We start from the raw sequence: 14,079 nt of genomic DNA, 5'->3' as shown, positions 1-14,079 counted from the left end.
ATACTGTGCATGGGGGCCATTTAAATTGTGTATGGGTATATAGGGGGGCTATTACACTGTTATGCTTCAGACTTGCCATCAGCTAACCCGCTGCAGACTATAATAGCAGCACTTGGTATGAGATTTTTACATGTGGCTGCCAAAAACACCATGGTTTTAAACCCACAACATGTAATTATAGCAGCAGGTTTAACGGCACAAAGCAAAGGTTGGAGGCTACAGGAGACATACAGCAACTCCAGCAGGGGATGCCACAGCCAGACCACCCAATTTCAGGTGTTATTTGCTGCTACAGATTTTAGAGGAACCCAATGTTGTTGATTTGAGTGCTGTGAAAGGTTCTGTCATCCAAGGGCCCACACAATCCTGGAGCCAGCCCTGGCAGTGGTAACTATTAAATAATGCAAGGTACTTGAGTTGATGGAAGTGATGAAAGGTAGCTTTAGGTTGGCCGTACAGTATCTATCAGCTACACAAACATTTGTCTGATGGTTATGTTCCCCCACTCCCCAACATACATTCCCATTCTCCCACACAGTAGTGAGTGTTCAATAGTCACCACTGTACTTCCTGGCCCTTCCTCTGCTCTGGCCACACTGCTTGCTCCCTGGCAGCATGTAGCCAACAAGTTGGAAAGTGGTAGAGGAGGAAGCTTATGACCTCCTGCTTTTCCAGGATGAGGATTGGTGTGGGGCAGAGCTTTTCCCCAGTCTGCAAACCAGATGTATTTTTAAGACCCAGAAAGAATTGGCTGCATGGAAATAAATTACCACTGAATAGCATTGATGCTCCTTATCTCTAGAAAAAACCAATGAACTGTGATGGTAAAAATCCAACCCTTGTGAGGCCTTATCAACACAACTGTGTGTGTCCTTGCAAGTGCACAGACACATTATTCACACTCTTGCTTTCCATGGTGGGAGACTTCAGGGGGTGGACAGGCTGCCCTCATACTTCCCATTGATTACTGGAGGATCGCATGGAAATCTGCAGCTTTTCCATCAGTAATTAACCAAAATAACTGGGCTCCTACTTTCTTTTTTAAGCTATTTTCACCACAATGGACAAAAATCTATGCAGAAATTTTTGCAAAGCATGTGAACAAAGGAACAGCATGAAGAATGTCTTCATATTTAATATGGACTTCAGGGCAGAACCCACGGCGAAATACATGTCAAATCCAAAAATAATGTACTCTTACACACAGTGGTTCAATAATTTTCCATAATCATAATTCTAAGAGTTGAGTCTAGAACCATAACTAAAAAAATAAGTAGAATGTAACCGGGGCAAGTTTTGAAGCTCAACATATTGATCTTCATTACCGTTGCAAAATAGCTTTTGGTGGGTTATAAAATTTGGCAAATAAAACCTACACTTGTAGCTTACCTTTAATAATGCCCTTGCACTTAATTATATCCAAAAAATATCTGCTAATTTATTGACGGATTTTTAAATAAGCCTGCTTTAGGCTTGGACCCCAAGTGGCAGAAACGCCACAGCAGAAACCGCAGCGTTTTACTGTGGATTCCATCCACACATTGCAGAAAAACATGTGTAGCGGGAACACTAGGGTTTCCAAAACTGCCGCGGTTTTGAAAATCGCAGCATGTCAATTATACCTACAGAAATGTTGGCGGTTTCCCTATAAATATAATGGAAACAGAAAGTTTGCGTAGGAAACCACTGCAGACTCTCTGTGAAAAGTGCTTTTTACCACAGCGCTTTTTCGCTGCAGCCCACTCCGTGCGGCCCTAGGCTAAAACCACATGTTGTGGTTTTAGTCTAAGTGTTGGTTCACATCTGCTTTTGTATTCCATCCAGGAAGAATCCGCATGGAGGCCCAGCGAACGGAATACAAACGCAATTGCAAACGCTGGGCTGTAAAAGCATACGGACCCCATAGACTATAATGGCACTTGCAATTGCGCTTGTATTTCATTCAGGGGTCTCCATGCGGACTCTCCCTGGACGGAATACAAAAGCAGATGTGAACAGGGCATAAGGCTGTTGGTCAAACCAAATGAAAAAAGTTCAGTATTTTAGAGTCCCAAAAAAGTGAATAAGATTTACTTTAATCTCATCCACATATTGTGGGAAAAAAGTGCTATAAAAATGCATTTTTTGGAAAAATGCAATATGTTAATTTTATCTGCAGAAACGCTGCAATTTTTCCCATAGACTTATCATATATGGTGGGAAGAAAAAAAAAACTATAGAAAAACAGTGACGTATTTTTTTATAAAACAATAGAAAAACAGTGAAATAAACACTTTGATGTTTTTTTTCTGCAGCATTAATTAGCTGCAATTTGGTAAGTATGGCCTTATGTTTCCTAAGCACGGGCTGCATTTTTCAAAACCTGATCTATTAAAAATGCACCACAATTTCACAAGTGAAGTTACTGTTAAAGGGCGGGTGTATGTCCATAGAGAACCTTTTGACATATTTTTCAGTTTGGATTAGGAAACAGTTTGTCTTCTTTTTTTCTGCTTTTTATATTACTGAAAACTCTTTCTGGCAAACGTATGGATGCATGTGAAGAAAGTCAACATATTAAAAAATGTCAACTACACTATATATCAACACTCATGTGTGTATCCTTTTATAAAATAAGTTTTCTATTCATTTCTATTTTTTAAAAGGCATATGTCTGAAGTGGGTTTAAAATGAAATTGAAAATAAAAGGAAATGTGTCAAGGTTTTGCTGATTAAAAAATAATGGTATTACTTTATATTAAAACTGTAAAAAAAAAAAAAAAACCTTAACTGTTGTAAATTTCACATTGGCCACTGAGCTAACAGTTTCTGTTCTGTAGAGATCATTCAGAACACGAGGATCCCCATTCACACTATGTGATGGTCAAAACGTATTTACTTCCCTTCACTGGACAACCTTTGCACTGGCACAGGTCAGACAGCATATCTAGAATGCTAGAGGTCTATAAGATACCTTCACACAAAAGGGACTTATGATCCATGTGACTGCTGTAAAGCTTAACTCTGAATGTTGTTAAAATATTGGAGCATCTGTTCAACCAAGATGGAGGTGCTCGTAATCATAGTACAAAAAATAGAATTAAAAAATCCACAATTAAAAAAAAAAAACTTCAGACAATGTTATTTCACTTGATGCCAAGCAAGAACCTACATGCTTTTATTCCAGCAGCCAAGAGATGAATCTTACTACTGGCTTCATCCCCCTACTCCAGCAGGGCAGGAAAAAAAGATTTAACACTTCTTATATATAGAAACAGAAACAATGGCGAAGGTAGAAGCAGATTCTCAATAAAAGGTAGACCTCGAATCGAGATCCACTACTCACTGGAATAACCAGACTCAGCTTTACTCCAAGTGCAATGGGGAGAGTCCCAGTTATTGGGTTGCTGGGTTTCATCGTATGTTAAATTGTTCTTTTGGAAAAGATGGTCCATTGCATCATGAAATCTCATGCGGTGTGATGGATTATGTTCAGTGTTTTACTTATATACAATGAATGTACTGTGATGGTTTTTACTTATAGGAAAAAAACTAATAAAAAGTAGAGACAACCAGGTTAAAAGCAGAAATTCTTGGAATGAGTGTCCTACAAGGGAAAACAAACAGAGCAGAGAACACATTCTCCATCTACTCTTTTACCCCTCCCCACTTAACAATTTCCCCATGTAAGCACAGAGCCTGGAAAAATGAGTTAGTTAGCATATGAAGGCTTTGTAGGAAGTTGGAATTTAGCCAGTAAAATTATCTAATTTGAACGACTCCGCATCCGTAAAGTTCAGTAAAAACGACTGAGAACAATCCCACAGATACCAAATATTCACCCTCCAGAATACCGAATGCCAGTTGTGCGTGGCTTCTTCATGTAGTCCTTTACTCTAACTGACCTACTAGTCTCATTGTTGTTTTCCAGATTCTGCAGGCAATGTTATATTTCTGTGGCACAGCAAAAATATGTGGCATAGATGAAATACTGTGTAAGAATTAACTGGGAAGCAGGCTAGAAAGGCAATGAACCTGCTATGCACATTTTCTAAAATCCTACATTTGGTTCCAGCATTCAATGATCACATTCCTTTTGTCTATTTATTGTAGCTGTCATTATCCTGGAAAATTATAAGAGGTGGGGGCCGGACAAGAGGCTACAATGCAGTGCCAAAGAGGCGCAGATCACTGCTAGGTCACTGCCTATTTGTACATTTCTATCATAGTCTTAGAAATAATTATGAAAAACAATTCCAAATCTTATTCTGGGTAAACATTGGCATTATGACATTGGATAGGCAGGTGCATGATATGAAAGTATCCCATGTGAAAGCAATACATGAAGTGAATTAAATACGTGATCACATACTGTACCATATTCCTGTTTGTGTTTGGAATAGCCAAATCTTATTTTACCATGTATTATAAATGGCTGACAGTTGTTCCTAGAATCTGACTACACTATTAATTGTTGTCCACTTACAGTAGGAAGAGTTAGGCTGCTTTACATCTGTGGAGTATTCATTTTCATGGATCTCTTACAGACTTGAATCTATGAGGGATATGTGAAAATGGGCAGAGATGGCACATGTCCTGTTTTTTGTCGGTATGCTATAACGGATATGTGAATAGACGCAGAATAGATGTGAATAGACGCACTGAAATTGATGTGTTCTAAAACCATTTCATGGCTGTTACAAAAATAGCCACATGGCCCATTTCTGACGTTCGTGTGAATAGAGCCTTACTGTCACTGATTTTGAGTGCGACACAGAAATTACAATTTTCCATAGAAGTACTTAAAGAACATTTCCTACAGCTACTGGTTTGCTTGAGGCAAAACCTTGTATCACCTGTGGGTCTGGTTTTTGGTGCAGTTGCTGTAAGTTGCTGCACCACACCACAATGTAAAGAGTTAACACTCTTAAAGTCTCATGCTGCTGAAGATCTACAGAAGATGTAATAAATTAATAAATTGAATATATTTATAAGTATTCACAGTATGCTATGAATAAAAAAACAACCAAGACATTATTTTACTAACATCTGCCATCCTTTCAATCATGGAAATCCTTAGGAAAAGAATAGTCTAAGCTCCATGAACTAAGTAGCATTATACACCATGTTACAGACGCCAACCATTGTGTTTGAACCTACCTAAGTGTCACTTGGTTCATTTTCACATGACATAAATCTCTAAAGCCTTATGGCAAAGTGATCACACATATGTATCTTTCTCTAAGACATTGGAAACTTGTGGCCCTTCACCTGTAATGTCAAAGGTTGCAGCTTACCCAAAGACTTCCCAGGCTTTTAAAGGGGTTGTCAAGCAAATAGAAATCATTTTAAGAGCAGGTGAGAATGATGGTGAACTTAAAGGCATACACAACTCACGAATTCCCTGCTGGTCTCTACTTCCTCCTGCAGTGGGGATTTGTGGACAAAAGGAGCAACAATTACCGGCCACAAAGGTGACTCACTACTGCCAGTGGTCACATGTCCCTGTGCAAGCACAACATGCCTGCAGCAGGATACCAGAGATCTCCGTTAATAAAGTAATTATTCTAGTTTTACACAACCCAAATGGAATTACATTAATATGAATTGCGATTTGGTGTTTTTTTTTAAGGTTTCTCTTTTATTTTGTTCATTCTACCCTATTAGGATGCAACCAAAGAGGTGGTAAATGACAAAATAAAAAATCTTTCAATTTAATACTTGATGAACATTAATCTTACTTTTTCCATATGATATACATTTTAGGCCAGACTCTAAAGTGCGGTTTGATGTTGTTTTTGATTTGTTACTTTAGCCAAAATAGAGTATAGAGGAAAAAAGGAGACATAGAAGTCTTTCCTTTATACTTAGTTACCTTTAGGATCCCCTCCTGACTTTGGCTAAAAAACACATATCAAAAACTACATTGATCTGTCCAGTGAGAACTCCAAAGCTGTATCATGTTAAAAGTCTTTAAACATTTGCTTACTTCATTGTCCATATTGTTCCATTTGTCAGAAAACTGTACATATTTTGTCCTGTACTGTATAAAGTGTCCATTAATCTCATTACTTTAAAGGTGCATATATTAATCATACAACCTGATCCCTAGCTCAGACCTGGCACTTCATAGGATACAAAAAAACAGACAGTACATGAAGTGAAGAGTGATAGAGATTATAAGAGGTATGTTAGGTATCTGCTCCAAAGCAGCCTTATGTATTTCTGAAGCACAAGACAAGTTATAGAAGTAGACAAGACAGGGATATACAGACACAACATACAGATATAATAGGCACATGTATAATACACAAAGGGATGATGTACAAGGACAGTCCAGAAAGCAGAGACAAGAAACAGATGTGCAGCTGGCACTCACAGACAAAATAAAGTATGTAATGATAAGCCTGAGATGTATAGATACTATATGGAAAGAAATAATCCAAGGGACAGAGGGTTCAGTAACACTTCTCTATCGCTGGAGAGCGGGCCTTTTCACTAGTACTATGTAATGCATCATATCTACTTCAGACAGACTGAAAAGCCACTTCAGCAAAATAAAATAAACACAAAATCAAAGTTTTAAGTTACTGAAATATTTGAAAAATCGTGAGAGATAATCCTTCAAGAGGGTCTAAAGTGCCATATTATTAAACAACGTGTTTGTTCTTTTGATGTACAGCTGATGATTTCTGTTATCAGCCAGTTCAGGTGAGACAGTTCAACCGTCTGTGGTTGCAGATAAACATTAAAGAAAAAAAAATGAACATGTAATATTAGTATTATCTTTTATTAATACATTTGGAGTATGGATTACAAAGGGAGTTATAATGGGGTGCCTGGGCTGTATGAGAGTACACTGACATCGGTAAGTACATGCGCTATAGCCAGCAGATCGCTTCATTCTGAATAGTACTTACCTAGCACTGCCTACGCCACACTGTGCTACTACCTTCACATGGCTCCTGGTTTCCTGGACATCTACTCTCCCAATTCTATTTATGTAACTGAAACAGTGTTCTTCCCAGGTTAACAAGGTACTCACGTCTATGAAGCAGTATTGCCATACCAACTATACAGCCCTGGTGGCAAAGAGTTTAGCAATCACTATAGGGAGGGAAAATGGAGGGCAATTTTACTACAGCAGTTGCATTATAATATAATACAACTTTTGCAATCATTCGGTAGGTGTTCCTTAGGGTCAAAGGTGAGTTGAACAAACTAACTCATACAAGTATGCATGGGTGTTTCTTGATACTGGTATTTTTACTGCAACAATACCAAACAACTCATTCCAGTATCAATAGAAACTAAATAAAGAATAGGCAAATAAGTTACTACATTGTACACTTGCATAGGACCTGTCTGAAGCGAAAAGTTAACATATCAACTATACAGCCCTGATGCCAAAGTGTTCCATATGGGAAGCATTCTCCATAGGGAAGGGAAAATGGAGGGGTTGCAAACAAAATCCAGAATAGGCAAATAAGTTACTACACTGTACACTTGCTTAGGGCCTGTCTGAATGGAAAAGTTAACAATGCAAAGATACAAGATTAATAAGGAGTACTCAAGACTGTGGGGGCTAACAAAGTCTATCCCCTATGACTTTACACGAGATTATTTTTGCACTGGGAAGACATATAGTGAACTTTCAGCTATATGTTATCCTAATAGGATTGGTGCTGCATTTCCAGTGGGTGCATGCTGCTTCAGACCACTATAAGTTTGCCAGATGGAAGTCAAGTTATTAAAAGGAACAGGACAAAGAAGAAGGACAACCAATATTCACATACATAAAACACAGAGGAGCAAGCAGATGTACCAGGACATGGCACTCGTTGCATTTGTCATAGGTTTGGATGTATTGAGATACTGTTAAATTCAGCTGTAAAAGCACCAGTAATACCCCAGTACCATACATTCACTAAAATGGTGTCTCTCCTCACTTCCTGTACGTTGACCCTCTACTCTGCTCGTATTCTGTCTGCGATGCTCCACCACCGAGACAAGTAATGTCTTGATGGAAGTATGTCTTAATTCTACATATCAAGTTACAAATTCTGACTGCATACAAGTTTCTATTGTATTGCTATATTATATACTGTATTGGTATGCTGTGCATATTGTACAAATCTGAATTCTTCTACTATACAATATCTTGAACTAGTGATACTTTTGTTCACTATCAGGTCACCATTGGCAGATACACTATAAACAAAGATTAGAATTGCACATTATGAGTGGTATTATTTTTTAACTCAAGATAGCAAAGAATTATACAATAAACATCATATAAAAGAGTCTAACAAATGTGCAGAATATTGTCATGTATTGCTGCTTCAGCACACACATAGCGTTATCATCAGGATATTGTAGGACACTGGATAGGAAAGGAAACATGAAGTCATACTCTGTCTTAGGGGCTCTGTGTACAATGTGCCACACACTAGTACAACACAAGCAGTGTCGCAAAGTTTTGCAGGAAATGGTATATGTAGCAAAGACAAGATCTCCTACACAATTTCATACAGGACAGCAGAAGACACAACTGTGGTGGCCTCCCTGCACACGCTTGGATTTTAATGGCACATTTCCTGCTTCATTACACACCAAAGTTATGGGGTCTGAGAGCCACTGTAGGGTGACTGTGCAGTATCATGGCCCCCTCCCTGCAGTCCTACTGATCTCAGCTGTGTAAACATCCCATCCTCACCCCCTAAAATTCCTCCAGGTTCCGAAAGGGATATGCAGACGGCTCTTTGGCCTTGTGAAGCTCTATGTAACTCTTACACTAGTTTCTGTATTCTGATATATCGGCTATAATACAGATCTGCACATATCTAAGATGTTGACATATCTACTGCTGTTGTTAAAGCGCTGGAAAAAATGACACTTCTGAATACATGCAATGATCTGTAACACATAGCAATTCACTTTACAGCAAAATGATTCCTCATATCCACAAGCAAAGACTTTCTTTCCTGCTGTAATATACTTCACATAAGGCAAACTTTCAGACAAAGCCCCTGCTCCGCTACATAAAGCGAACCATTGTACTCAACAGGTGTTATTTATTTTCCCCACATAAAAATATTTATCCTTAAAACTAAGCAGGTGTCTGAAATAAATGTGCGGCATCTACTTCTGTAATACAATACAAGATACAAAAAAGCTAAACCCTATAAAAAGAAGTGTTTTCATTAACGTATACACAGCTTCTTGATGCCCCAAAACTGCTTTAACTCTTTCAATACCATCATAACCATGTATCATTTATATCATTTAGATGTAGATGCTGAATGTCTACTATCCTTAAATTAGCGGAGCCCTCTTGTCTACATATTTGGGAAAAGTTTGGGGAAACAATAGAAACACACCGAAACGTTTCATCCATCGTAAAAGGTTACTTTTCCTCAGGAGCAATATGGGCACCAAAACGAATTGTATTCCAGGAGCACAACGTACAATATGGACATTTCATCCTTTATAAGACATACAGTCTAAGGAGAATTTTAGACAACAGAGATAGTGAAATAAAGAACTGTATTACTGTCATGTAAAGTAGATAAAAGGTCAAAAAAAAAAAATATATATACATATATATATATATATATATATATATATATATATATACTGAAATCAGTAACAACAAAAATTAATGACAAGGCAGAAGCTGTAATTTTGAGTACATATCTTGAATGAAGCTATAAATGTCAATATACTATAGTGCTTACATATGTATATATATATATATATATATATACACACAAGCACATATTCATATCCATACATGGACATTTAGAAAAAGCAACTCGCACACTAATTTCTGAAAACTAAGATTTTCTATATTTTTATTTATAAAAAGACACAAAGACACCTGTGATCTTCTTGACTAAAGGCCTATGCTTTCACTGAATTTCACTTCCGATCTATAACATATTAACAAATAGTAAAGTCCTGCAATTAACACAAACTATATGTGATCTGGTTAAACTACAGAATATAGAAATAAATGATTTAGTTTATTTTATTCACTAAGGCATAGGCAGATGGATCTAACAGTAAGTATTTCATCCATGCATTTACTTTTAGGTACTGATACTACAAATGGTGGATAGAGGACCTCAGGACCATTCCCAGGACCATACCTAACAGCTTGCTGAGAACATTACTGTTCCGTAAAGACACATAAAAAAATTAGTCTCAAAAAAGTAGATAGCGTGGAATTTTAGATTATACACCACACTTTCACAGCAAAATAAGTTTTTAAACCATGTGAGCCAATAAAGGATTTCTCCTTAATGTTTGGAAATTACAGGTAAACATCAAAATGTTCTATTCTCTATATATTAGAAACAGATAGAAATATCATAAATTATTAATTATAATGCAAATAATAAAGAGGATGGATTTGGTTTCGTTAGAAATAAAAATTATATGTGGAACAGAAAGGCTCAACAAGTTCCAGCGTTTTCCTAGTGGCAGATATGATAGAGGGTTAAGTCCCCCAACATCGGAGCACAAAGCTCAGTATTGTTATATAGGGAAACAAGTGCATGGATCTCAATCCCAGGAATACATTTGTATCCCCAAGGTAAAATCCGAAGCTCTCCACCTGCAGACTGCTCATCCCAGACTCTAGGAACTTTGTGCTCCCCACTTTCCAACTTTTGTGCGAATTTATAGCATCTACATATGTTTGGTCACCCCAGTTTTTTACTGCCTACAAACACACACACAAATATATATATAAATATAATATATATATAATTATTTTAGATATATGCCCTACTATATAGAATATAATCCTATTTATATATTTGACAAGACACATTTATGTATTCTCCTTTTTGCAAATATTCATAAATTCTGCCCATTCCATATATTGTTCTTAAAGATTAGTCAATAAGTACTCTATATGTTCAAGCAAACAATTTTTATTATATTTTTACATATTGGAAAATGAAATAAGCCTTTATTACACATGAAAATGTCCCATGGTGTTTCCACTTTGATAGTGATATTCCTATGTTACTTATACATATAATCATTAACCTATATACAAACAGAGGTGCGCATACTAGCCATCCTGACGACAGTACACAAACAAAACCCACACAAGAGGCTTTCTAGGAAGGAACAGTCACTTTAGTACCAGGATCATAAATGAAGGTTGAGTCTTTAGAGGTCACGCAGAGGTGGCCAGGAAAAATGTCCCACTTAAGATGGATGAGGGACTTGTTCAGACTTTAGAAATCTATAAACTATCATTACTTTCATATAACGTTGAGTACAAAAACTCTTAAGTATCACTTCTGTATGTGAAAGTTCAGGGTTACACTCATAAGATGCCACTCCCAAGACAGCACTCACTATCACAGAAGTTGTGTCTGAGCAAGACAACACAAAAGAGCCATGTGGGAAAGAAGATCCTTCAAAGCTACATTCACTCAGGCTGAGAATGGGGGCCCTGAAAGACATACCACCCAAACCACATGCAGAATATAACATTACACTACTGTAGCACTTCTTCCAACATAGAAATGCACACGTGTTATTGAAAATTATGCTGCCACTTGGATTAATAAGCAGGTCAATTTTACCATCTATGTTCCCACTATATCTCCATATATTTACATACCAAGCACAAGCTTAGAAACACCCACACAGATAATGGAAGCCATCATTTCTTGATCACCGTCACCTCCTTAGCATGTGCACAATCTGACAGGAAGGTCGCCCAAGATCTACACCGACACCGCCGTACTTAGCAAGGGAGACAAGTCATCTTACACCTTGCATTTCAATTATTTACAGTAGCAGACTATAGCAAGGAGGTGACCAATAAATATCTATAGGTACATCTTATATACAGGTGTCCTACTAAACTGAACCAGGACTGGGAGGAAAGAGAAGTGACTGGAGACCATCTGCAGAAAGGACTGGGCACACATCACATCTTATGTTTTTTCTTTGGCTCCAGTTTCACCTCAGAGTCAAGTTTACCAAACAAAGTGTTTAGTAAACTTCTTCCAAGTCTTGGCCATGTGTACAGAGGACTGGGAGATCACACAATACAGTAATGAAGATGTAATAATGTCAGGGGCTCCCGCTGGATTGCTGCAATTTCCTCATTGTTCTGATCGGTTATAGCGGGATCTATAGTGTCCCTAACTGGAAGGATCTGCCGAGATAACCTGACTGTGTAATCATTGCACTCACTGTGAATAGATCACTTACGAAGGAGCCTATAGGGTCCCGGGGAGCAAGGGAGCAGCAGTGAGGCGACTTGTATGAAGTAAAGTCCGGTGTCTCACCTCTAGATGCGCCCCGAGTCTCTTCCCACCAGCGATCTGCCACAATCCATGCAGATAAGGAAGGATCCGCAGAACTTAAGGAGAAGTTTGCACAGTCCTGGCTTATCCTCCAGCACAGCAGCTCCACGCGTATGTGGATGGACGAGTATGTGTCCCACGAGAAGGAGCAGGTGGAAGACACTGTGGGAGGAAGCGAGCAAGAAGAAGAAACAACAGAAGAATATCACCGAGAGCAATGAGGACAAAACTTGAGAGGAATGAGAGCCTGTCCCTGCTTCTCCTGAGGCGCACACTGACTGGACTGAGGAACAGCATAAAAAAAAAAAAAACCCTCTTTCCTCGCCCCCCCACTGTGACACTACAAAGACAAGAGCGGAGCTGCACCTCTGTGTATCTGCTCACAGCCCCCTCCCCTCCCAAAACCCACTCAGACAATCCAGTGCCGGCCCCCTCCTCCCCCTCCCTCCCGCCCGCTCTGCAAGACACCAGCTCCGAGGCTGAGAGCAAAGAAAGCACAAGAAAAGCCCAGCACTTCTCTCCAGGCCCGAAATCCGAGCCGCCTCTTCACAAGTCAGGCTCATTCACTCCCGGCCTGACTCACAAATAAACAAACTTCTGATTTACTGTAAATGGCGGCAACACGATCCAGTCAGCAGCCAAGGCTTTCCTTCCCTGAAAGGAGCCACATTTCATAGTGGGCATAAAATGGGCACCAGACTGGCTACAGTGACTGAAGTTTCTTATTCGGCCCATTGACTTGCGGAGCATCCAATACAGCAACAACAATATTCTTCAGCTCACTTCTATTCATATACCATACAGAAAAAGAGGAGAAATGTCAGTGGTGTGCGCCAGCCATGAAAACCTATTATGTCACCTCAGAACATGCAGTCTTAGTAGTAGTCACATGAGGGGATGGCAGCAAGGCCACCGCTACATTTCCAGCTACTCTGGAGGTCATGACCAGGCATCAGATATACAGCAGCACTAACCCCTCTCATCTCATCCAGAAAGCAGAGCAGTTTCCAAAATCTTCATATGCACAAACACTGTGTATTTCCCATAGAGTTATATGGGGGCAGGGGCGGATTTGATATTTATGGTGCCCAACTAATATTGCCCCCTTAATGCTCCCACCCCCCATGCAATTGCTCGGGGTGCTTGGTGGGTCACACCGCATCGATTTAGAGAGAAGATAAAAATTTAAAAAAATGTAAGCTTTTCTGCTGCTTTTTTTCTGCTACTTTTCCACTGCATTTTTAATTGTGTTTCAGGATGCATGGCCTTAGGCCTTATTCACACAACTTTGCAGTTCTTCACAGACCTAACATCTGTGAAAAACGGCCGTATTGTCAAGTCCACAGAAGGGACTTACTCATATGGCAGTGACTAACAGCTTGAGGCAGACACTTTTTGAGTCGGCTGTCAAATGGTTGTTATAAGGGGGTATCATTTATATAAGTGGTCACTAGGGGGCATTATGAAAAAAAAAACCTTATTTAGGACGGACAGGGGGTGTTATTAATAAGGGACACTATTTAAGAGGGCACTTGGGAGTATTATTTATTTGAGGGGGTTATATTACGTATAATTGAGATTAGCAGTAGGAGGCAGACTTTGTGTAAGTGAAGGCTATGTTGGTTGGGTGTCTGAAAAAATAAGGAGTCAAATATGGCAGTGTGGCAAACTTTACAGAGACATGTCACAGCTGGAAGCAGTGGACATGGCAGTCCAAATGAAATAGATGAGAAACGTAATCAGTAATAGAGAGATCACCTGT

At 38.9% G+C, this 14,079-nt stretch overlaps 1 protein-coding gene across 1 annotated transcript in view; it reads right to left on the bottom strand.

The window, feature by feature from the left end:
• FOXP4 (forkhead box P4) overlaps window positions 1-12,522 on the bottom strand; it is a 64,073-nt gene extending 51,551 nt beyond the window's left edge. Inside the window, exon 1 of the mRNA XM_075264289.1 lies at window positions 12,300-12,522. The gene's annotated coding sequence lies outside the window, so the exon portion shown is untranslated. The remainder of the gene's footprint in view (window positions 1-12,299) is intronic.
• Window positions 12,523-14,079: the final 1,557 nt, after the last annotated feature.

Source organism: Leptodactylus fuscus, chromosome 2 (genome assembly GCF_031893055.1).
Source record: "Leptodactylus fuscus isolate aLepFus1 chromosome 2, aLepFus1.hap2, whole genome shotgun sequence".
NCBI classification, from domain to species: domain Eukaryota; kingdom Metazoa; phylum Chordata; class Amphibia; order Anura; family Leptodactylidae; genus Leptodactylus; species Leptodactylus fuscus.
The sequence above is the reverse complement of the archived record's forward strand: the minus strand, read 5'-3'. Positions and strand labels throughout refer to the sequence as shown.